Genomic DNA, 10,394 nt, shown 5'->3' with positions numbered 1-10,394 from the left:
AAGCATTCACAATAAAGTCCAAATGCATATAAGATCCTCCATGACCTGACCTCTGCCTACCTGTCTAGTCTCATCTCTCAGAACTTCTTCCCTTGCCATCTTGAGTCCTAGTGAACTGAACAAAATGTATTTCCCAAAACCTGTCCTGCTCTCTCATCTCAGTGTCTCTGCAAATCTCATCTCCAATCCTGGAGCACTCTTCGTCTGTTTAGCTTCTTGACAAGCACCTTATCTTACCTGTAGACTCAGTTCAGATTTTCTGTCTTCCTGGACCTCCCTCCTGACTAACAAAAGTAACATAACCCGTTTGCTAAAGTTTGGGTTGAGTTCCCTTCTTTCCCTGCCCACAGCTCCTTTTCCTTACAGTTCCTATGCACTGTTTGCTCTGCCAGAAATTTCACGGAGGGTAAAGAAATTTATATTTTAATCACCGAATTTCCAGAACCTAGCATAGTATCTAACATATAGCAGATGTTCAATCAGTTTTAACTGAATGAGTAAAGTTACAATAAAGATAACAAGTCTTTTCATATATAGACAAGTACAAAAAAAATCAATTTTGACAGTATTTGGAATTTGAATAGGTTTCTCTTCAAACAAAAATACAAAATTGAAGCCAACTGTACTTTTCCTTTGTCTAGGTTTTTAACATGTTTCAATTATGTAATTGACTTTGGCATATGATATAGAAACAAGGTATAATATTCTACTTCAGTTTATTTGAAAATCAAAGCCCTGAAAAATGTCAAATATTATAAATTTCAGACCGTGTGACATTCTATTAAAACATAAATATATTAATAGTACGACAGATAAGATTTAAAAGAAATGAGTGTGTGCTGGAAAATTAATTTTAAATCAGGATCTGAAATAATATGAACTTCTCAGCACAAAAGTGTAAGTTTCATTGTGAGTAATGTGGGTGGTCAATAACCAGTTAAGACCTTGGAAGAGTTATAGAGAACGATAAAAAGAATCATGATCACTATTGTACCATGTCTATTGCCACTTATTTATTTTATGCTGTGGTGTAATAAACTAGATGAAATAAACCCAAATGGTTGAAAGGGTAACTAATGATCTTAACTTAATAAAAAGATATGCTCTTGTTAATAACCTGTGCAAATGCTTATATAATGCTATAATGAAACATGCATTAGGAACATTAGGAGTTGTTATTTAAAATATTGTAGAATTAAGTGTTATGATAGCAATAAAAATCACCAGAGAAAGGGGAATTCAATGAAGACCTATTAAATCTGTAATCATTTAATAAAGGACTCACTTGTGGGCAACCTAGGATGAGATACGAACAATGGCTCCATTTAAACAAGCATTGGACAACTATTTATTCGATGTCATTACTGTACGTAAAAAAGGCAAATGGAGATACATCAGACTTCGTTTCAGAATAAAAGACATATCAATAGATATCAAGAAGGAATAATTCCATATTCCTAGTTTATTCATATTTATATTATTTTTATCTCTCATTCTCTCCTATTCTTTTATTTCGTTATTGTTCTCAATATGAATGTCTAGACTAATACATGCACACAAGAACAAAACAAATATTTCAATAAAATGACCCAGATGCAGATCTTAAAAGATGACTGACTATAAACCAATTTTTTGTGCGTAGGTCTATAGAGAGCAGTTTCTCCTAAAGAATTCTCAAACATAAAATAAAATTTGTGCTCAGTAGGTGGCGCTGCTTTCTCAGGCTGAAGGAGAACCACCTTGTCACCCCATTCCAATAACAGATTTAAACTTTTTAATACGTTTGCATAATTCCCTACTAGCATTTATATATTGTTTAGGCAGCTGGCATCATATGACCCTGTGTCAAATGGTCAAAAACTTAGTTATGAGTGTGATATACTCCTAGTTAGAAAATGGAAATTTAACTGTGTCCATTTTTTTTCCCTTGAGAGATACTAAGTGACAGCTCAAATTAAATATAGCTGTTGGTTTTTCTTGAAGGTCTTTAAAAGAGGAATCTTCACAGAGTTCTTCATTAGCATCAGAATAAGTTCTTTACTCACTTCTAAACCTATCCTCACACTTATTTAACCAGTTGATTCTTAATCATAAATTGCAATCAGAAAGTAAAAAAAAGAGAGATATTTCTAGTTCTACTAGAATAAAAGTGAAAATCTGGAATAAAATGAAATATACTGATACTCTAAACCTAGGAGCATTGTTAGATACTTGTCTTACATTAACAAAATTCCAGCGTCTCCATTTACTATAATTATGTATACTTTTTATGGATGAAATTTTTAAAAATGACAGCGTAAGAAAATATTAATTATGAATGAGAAAATTATAAGTTTTTGAGCAAGGCTAAATATCTTAAAGATAGTAGTAAGCTTCTTATGGAGAAGCATACATGAGGGCTAAAAAACATGTTTGTTTGTTTTTTCCTAGAATAAAAGGGATTCAAGTTCAGCAGATAAAGAAAATCTGCACTGGTAAATGCAAATTGCAATGAATACAGGTTTTGTTCCCTGCTAATAATATTCACTTGGTGCAAATCTCAGGTTCCAAAATAAACACAATGTGGTATGACAGGCCAAAGAATGGATGAAGTCAGTTCATATATGGCCTTTTTGCTCCAATGAACCATCCAAATCATTATCACAAAGAAACAGCAAATGCTTTAGTTTTCTCCTGAAAGATATTTTTGGGAAAAGAAAAAAAAGCTGCAGTTCGTGACAATCTCGAGACTACTGTCACTTCTCCCACACCTTTGTGTCTCTCCATACCTCACGACTGACATGACATTTATATTGTCCTCATGATAAAGCCCTTCCCTAACAGAAATGAAGGTGGTGTTTACTCTGCTCTCTTCAGTCACAGATCCTGAAATGCAGATGTCCACTCTTCTGAGCTCAAGCTCTTCAAGTTTCAACTGCAATTTCTCTCTCTCTCTCTCTCTCTCTCTCTCTCTCTCTCTCTCTCTCTCTCACGCACGCACACACACACTACAGATCCAGTGAAGCTGGGCAGCTGAGGACTCACCACTATGTGGTCACTGCCCCAGCAGCTCCCCAGGAGTTAACTGGCCCAATGGGCACTTAAAGTGCCACATCGTTGATTCTATCCCTGGGCTCTTTTCGGTGACAGAGGAAAATCTGAAAAGCATGTTTTAGTGTCCTTATAAAAACTCGCCGAACCTTCTTAACCCTGAGACCAACAAGCAGAGTCTTTCCTTGGGAAAACAGAATGCGCATGGCTTAGCCGAGCTTTTCCTGAGCTTTGTGAAGTGTGCTGGAATCCGTCCCAGAAGAGCCTGTTTTCCAGCCGTTTACACGTTTCTGTAACATATTCTAGTGAAGCTCACTGGAGGATTCAGGGAACGGCTGCTGGGTGCTCCCCTCGCCTCCTCCACACACCATCCATTTCCTGTACAGGATGTTCATGTCCTCTGAGCTCAATGGCACTTATGTGACTCAGGGGAAAAATAAAGGAGCCACACGTCAACCAACTGTAGCAGAACATAACGCTTGCTTGCCAATCTCTGAGCCATTTTCTTCTCAGGTGCTTGGTCTTCTTTGCTCATTTAAAAGAATTAACTTAACTCGGGTATGTAGCCATTGTTATTTTTGTTATCACGACTTTTCAGACATAGAATAAAACGGAAGCTAAAAGATTATATGCCCATTAAACTTTACGCAAAGAGATGAGAAGAAATGAGCCCAGCTTTGAGGATTCGCCCAAGTTAAGAAAATGATGAACTGTGACGCCAAACAATTAGAATGGCCTTTACGGAGGGTGATAAAATTGCCAAGGTTGTAAGAAGATCAGAGACAGATCGCAGCCAATGGGGCTTTTATGCGATGCCCAAACCCCAGGTGGCACAGCACATCTGGCAGTCGGTTCCTGCGTAGGGGCTGGAGGTGAGAGACATTGATTTTCCTGTCCAGAGTCCTTGCTGCATTTGAAGGACCTGTGTCCCACATCGACCAGCTGTGTCAGCCTAGGTGCCCCTTGGAGTGAAGGCCCGTCTTTCATTTACAGTTTTACAACATGAACACCATAACAGGAGGGGTCCATTAACAATAAGGCTTCCTCTCCAGACACTTTATAGCTAAACTCCTTTGTATGAGGATAATCGACATGGCTGACTTTGATCGGAGACCCTAGACCCAAACCCACAGGAGGCTGCCGAGCATCTGGACATATCCCAGGATTAGGGAGCGCAGAGACTAGGCTAATCCAGACAACAAATGCGTAATCAGAGGAAGAAAAGCTTCTTCTGAGGCTTCTCTGCCTAGAGAGTCTTCCCTGGCCACTCAAAAAAGTCCTCCTCCAAGTCTTGTTAACTCCTTGCCCATCTCTGTCATCCATCTCCTGGCTTTGCTCCAGGAATCTAAAAATCAGTCTGCATTTATCTTTCTTCAACAAATGCTAAACTATCTTCTGTACACCACTCTCTCTCTCCTTTTATCACTGCCACCATGATGAATATATTCATTTGTTAGACAAATAGAAACTCTTATCTGTGAGGTCCTACAGGGGATACTAATATTTATAACTCAATAGTCCCTGCCGTCAAAGAGCTTAAAGTATAGACGGGAAGGTAAGAGGTATAAGGTAATACCTACAACATCAAGGAGTATGGTCAGTGCTGTAAGAGCTCAGGCAGTGACAAAACACATTCCGGATTGTGAAGAGCTCAGGGACAAGAGAATAAGTCTCCGGTGAGAAGAGCGTATCCATTCCCGGTTGTGTTGTTTGCTGGACGCCCGAAGGAAGGCGGAAGGAGTTCGGGGAAGCTGAAGGCTCGCATCAGTGAGGCTTTCTGGGAGGGACGCCTGGAGCGATGGTACCAAACGCCAAGAACAGATGCCATAAACTGACTGGAGGGGCCATAAAGGGGACGAGCAGGGAACAAGGAATGGGCTGAGACGACTCAAGGACTTGAAAAAGGCTGAATAAAGAGGAAGTAAAAGTTGAGCCTGAAGCTGTGAGAGAAAAAAAACCCAAAACAACCGGAAAGCTCGGGGGAAAGTCACCACGGTAGGGGTAGAGGATGGCGTAAGTGGGGGTGAGGAGAGAAAGAGGAAGGTGTAGAGTAAGTGTGATTGGAGAACCAAAAGCTGAGGAAGAGCGAGATCAAATCTAGAAATAATGGGTATTGGGAAGAACACATGGAAACACGCTTCATGGTAACCTTGATGGGGAAGCTGTGCGTGGCCGCCCTGCCTGCCCCTGCTCTGCCTCGGGCAGTCCTAAAGGCACCGACGGTGTTTCCACGTAGGACCAACACATATCTCAAAATGTGCTCGTTATCCTGTCCACTGCACTACGATCCAAGATAAGTGACCGAAGTTGGCTCTTCCAGACGTATTACAAAATGTGTATATGGCTCCACTCGACACTGACTGCTATGAGAGGAGCAAAGGCAGCCTTTTATCATGTCAAGGGAACCTTGTTTGTTTGAATTCTGCCAGCCTGGGAACAGCGTCATAAAACTTTCTAGTCTTGCTCTTAGAAAAATAGCAAAGGAAATGCATCAACTGATATATTGATATCCTAGTTAAACTTCTCATTTCGTAGCACAAAGTTGAAAGCCTTAAGTAAATTCTGCTAAGACAGTTTCCAGGAACTAAATCTACTGATCAAACAAGAGCTGCGTTTGGTGTAGCACAAAGTTTGGAGCTAGGGGTTACACTGGACCAGGAGGAGTTACCCGCTCACATTCTTTGGGTTTATTTTGCCTTTCAGTCTTAAAAAAACAAAAACAAACAAAAATCTATAACCTGAGGACTCTGGCCTACAAACATGCTGAGCATTTAAAAATAAGCCGCATACATTATAGGTCATCGAATAACCTGAAATCACTAAGACATCTGCATCAGAGAGCTCTTGTCGTGTAAATTATTTCCAGGTACTAAGATAGAAGAGAGGCAGAGGGTATTGAGTTGATTGAAGCCTAATTGTAGCACAGGCCTCCAGAGGAGAGAAGAGGAGATACGTTTTATTCTGAAGTGAACTAGGCGAGTTCAGTTTTCTAGTAAAGTTCAAGGCCAGTAGGATACACTATATCATTTAAAAAAATATACATATGTATTTCTACAAACACAAACAAAGCCTCATGTAAATGAATTTTCTTATACGTGCTGAGTAAGTAAGTAGGCCAAATAACGAAACATAACGTAAACACTACCATTTCTCAGGCCGTTTCATCCTATAATCATATGCCCCAAAGTTTCCCAGATGGGAGGGATGACTTTCTTTTCTCTCTCTATCCCAGTTTCTCTGTGGGTGTAAGCATCAGGAGATTTATGAGAAAGTTAAGTGATTTTTCCAGCGTGTATCTCCTGCCATGTATAATGTATAATTCCGCAGTAAACCTTTAAGAGATAACCTATGGGACTGATTTTCATAAAGTTATCTCGTAATGTCACTAATTTGTGTCTGATAAAACTTAACATTTTGTTAAAGGGTGATAGCAAAAAATTATCTGTACAGAGTAAGATTCGAGATGCTTTTTTTCTGGAAAGAACAGAAGCAGGGCCGTGCAGAGGCTATGAGGGGAGGCTCTCAATGCACAGTGCCAGAGGCGGCATCCAGGCTCTGCCACTGGACCGGCAGAGAGGGCGCAGGCAACACCCACTCTCTACTCCTCGGCCCATTCATTGTGCAGAATGACTCCGACAACTGTTGCAAGAATTAAATAGTACAGGCAACATTTAAAAAGTTTTTAGTACATGTTAACTTGCCCCAAAATGCTAGCTCCCATCTCTAAAAAATTGAAACAGTCATAAAGTAATTTACATGTGACTCAGCATCCTCTCAGCTCTCAGCTTTGTTTGTGACATTCTTCCTTATCACCTGTTTCTGGGAGAAATCCCATAAAACTTCTTGAGCTAAAACCAGCTCCAATGCCTGTGTGCCAGATGTCATCGCCTCTAATCTATCTGAGTGTCATGAAAGCAATTTTCTCCCTTTCTTCCTACATTATCAGCATTTCCTTTGTTACTGGATCATTCCCATTAGTGCACAAATATGCTGTTATCTCCCCATCTTTAAAAAATAATCCTTCCCTTGACCTCTACTTTTCTTTCACTCTCTCATTTAAATCATCACAAAACTCTGATGGCGTTATCTTCAACGTAAGTACAGGGTCCGACTACTTTTCATCACCTCCATTGCCACCTTCTTAGTCCAAGCCACCATTCTGCCTCACTTAGATCATTACATTAGCTTTCTAGCTGGTTCGACAGTCCAATCTCGATATAACAGCCTAGTTGTTAAAGTCTCAATCAAATAAAATTAATCCTCTGCTCAAAATACTCTGATTGCTTCTTATTTTCCTCAGAGCAAAAGCCAAAGTCAATACAAAGTCCCTCCATGACCGTTTCCCCAGTTACTCCTTCAAATTTGTCTTCTACTCTCTCCCATTCACCTTCTCTGTTCAAACCAAACCCGCTTCCTTGCTGTTTCAAGATCAAGGCAGGCACATGTCCGCCCAGGGCTTTTGCACTGTCCTCTGTACCCAACATATCCTTCCCTCAATATCCACACAGCTCAACTCCTCATCTCCCGTGTCTCTGCTCAGACACCAGCTTCTCGGCGAAGCTTATACTGACTACTCCACTAAACTCTGACCGCTGCCCTCCAGCAATATTCCCAAGCTTTTACTTTGCTCTATGTTTTCCCACAGCGTTTGTCACCATGAACATATTATGTAATGCCCTTCTTTCTCATGTTACTTCTTAACGTCTTTCTGATACAAAAACGTAAACTTCAGGAGGGCAGGTGTTTTGTCTGTGTTGTTCATTGCTGTTTCCCAAGTGTCTAGAATAGTGCCTGACACATAGTAGGTGCTCAATTAAAATATGTCGGACAACCGAAGGGAAAGGAAAAAAAAATCACTTTAAATCATGTGGCATCTTTATTAGCATAAAACTCTAGAACTGGAAGATATTTCAAGATTTTGCAGATGATATTTATTTTACCAACAAAGTGAAGTCTGGAGAATTCAAGCGATCTGCCCAAGGTCACATACCAAATAAGTAAATTCTGGACTTGCCAAGTATCTTGGCTCTAAGTCAAGTGGTTTTTTTTTTTTTAACATTAGAACTAATTGCACAATATTAAAGGAAACAACATTCATTTCCTAATAAGACTAGACATTAAAAACTGTCATAATGTACAATTATTACTGGAATTCTATATTTATAATAAAAATATCTGTGGTATCTTTTGATTATTTTACCAAGTTTTTTAAACTTGTAAGTATACTTTAAAAGTTTTTTTTTCTCCTGCTGACTTATGAGTTCTAATAAGCTTGATTCATTGATGTTTCTTTCCCATGAAATTCTAAACATTCATGAGTAGCAATTCACGGAATTCAGAAATATTAATATTTAAGCCATTTGATGAAAACAATGCTTTGTGCTTGTATCTTTGCAATTTATAAAACAGACTTGTTATCTATTATAGAACTGCTGAAATAATTGTCTAATATTGAGTATAGGTTCAGGAATATAATGATTTTCATGTACGTGTGCATAAACATCCACACACGTTGAAGCTATTAACGTAATAATATCAAAAAATCTGCCAAGATAAAATAAATATGCTACAGAAATGTAGTGTACAGCTCAGGGAATATAGTCAATGACATTGTAATAAATTTGCACAGTGACAGATGGTTGTTAGACTTGGTGTGGTGATCACATCATGAGGTATATAAATGTTGACTCACTGTGTTATACACCTGAAACTAATATAATATTGTATGCTAACTATAATTACAGAAAAACCTGCCCAAGCATTTCGTGTAAGGACTTATAGCTGGATAGATTAGAAAAATAGTATTCAATGACAAAGGATATTTGGTCTTTCCACAGGGCATTTCATGATATTCTTGTGAAAGAGAAATACAGGGTATGCAATAACATGAATGGGTGAATTTATAGCTGGTTGAACACACATTCCTAAAGAGTAGTGATTAACAAGTGTGTTTCAATGCATAGCAATGGGCCTCTAGGATCTGTATGTATTTCTGTTTTTCCATCACTTTTATCCTTTACTTCTGCGAATGGACAGAAATGTTTATAAAATGTGAATAAAATAAACTTGGGTAGGACAGTAGATATGATGGATGAAAGAAACAGGTATTTATTAGAGTGTACTCAAAAGTATATTATACTACAGTCATGGGTTTAGACATCAATCTTTTCAGTAGAATTGAGATAGACTGTGTCTTAATCTCTTTGTGCCCCTAATATTTCACAATTTCTAACACACAGTGGTGCTTAAATATGACTTGAATCTTGAGATGCCTGATGAATAGGTCAAATTAAGCAAGGTTTATGGATATTAGTGGAGTTTGTAGTACTATGTGGCTGTCAAAGTAGCTAATGTGAACTTAGGAGAATAATATCTAAAACTAAGGAGGTTGTGCCCTTGTATTCCTCTGCATTTGATGCTATTCCTTTGAAAAATAACCCCAAAAGTGGCAATTCGAAAAGGATATGATGATTGCTTTCAGATATGTTAGGGTATAAGGTGGAAAAAGAGAAGTAAATTTGTTCTGTTTGTGGATAAGAATTAGATCTGGACCAGTGTGTAAAAATTGAAGGAAACATATTTAGATCAACATCTGAAGCATGTCACTCTAGAAAATAAAAATGGTTTTCTCTCAGTGGAGACGTGTATCAGAGGTTAGGTTAAAATTGGCAGAGATACCATAGGTACGCTTCTTAGGAGGTTTAATTACATAATCTTTAAGGGCACATCAAAATCTAAGATTCTAATATTCACTGATTTTATCCCTAAGTTCTCAATATTATAAAATTGAAGGCATTGGGTACCACTCATACATTAGATGCTTAAAGTATGGTTAAGTATAGGGAAAATGGGACAGTCTTGCTCATTAAGAAAACACGTAAACATATATAAGCCATGAATGTTTGAAATAGTTATTGAAACAGAACAGTAAAGAGGGTTTTACTTCTCTCAGTACAATTTGTATTAATCCAGATTTAAACTATTACTAAATACATTGAAAAAGGAAAATCTGCAACCTGAAAAGAAAAAAAAAATATCTGCAGGTTATAGAGGAACATAAAAAAATGGATAAAGATAGTGACAATTCAGAGGACTATCTCTTTAACCATGTAGATTTTTACCAGCATAACAAACACAAATTATCGCTAAAATGTAAAAATAAAGGGTGGTGATGAAGAAAGAAAACCTGACTGTCCAAGGGTTGACTTACTTTATGAGATTTCAAAATGTATCTCAATATAAAACACAAATTAATAGAACAAAAATCCCAGAAACTGACTAAAAACATTTGTAGAACTTAATAAATAAACAGCAAAACTAAACAAAACCTATACAACATGAGGAAAAGAATCACTAATAAATGA

General features: G+C 38.0%; 1 protein-coding gene across 5 annotated transcripts in view; it reads right to left on the bottom strand.

The window, feature by feature from the left end:
• Positions 1–10,394, bottom strand: part of INPP4B (inositol polyphosphate-4-phosphatase type II B) — a 610,870-nt gene that overhangs the window by 64,492 nt on the left and 535,984 nt on the right. The gene's annotated exons all lie outside the window — the stretch shown is intronic.

The sequence above is a fragment of the Pteropus vampyrus genome, unplaced genomic scaffold (genome assembly GCF_000151845.1).
Source record: "Pteropus vampyrus isolate Shadow unplaced genomic scaffold, Pvam_2.0 Scaffold229, whole genome shotgun sequence".
Taxonomy (NCBI): domain Eukaryota; kingdom Metazoa; phylum Chordata; class Mammalia; order Chiroptera; family Pteropodidae; genus Pteropus; species Pteropus vampyrus.
This window is presented reverse-complemented; position numbering and strand designations above follow the sequence as displayed.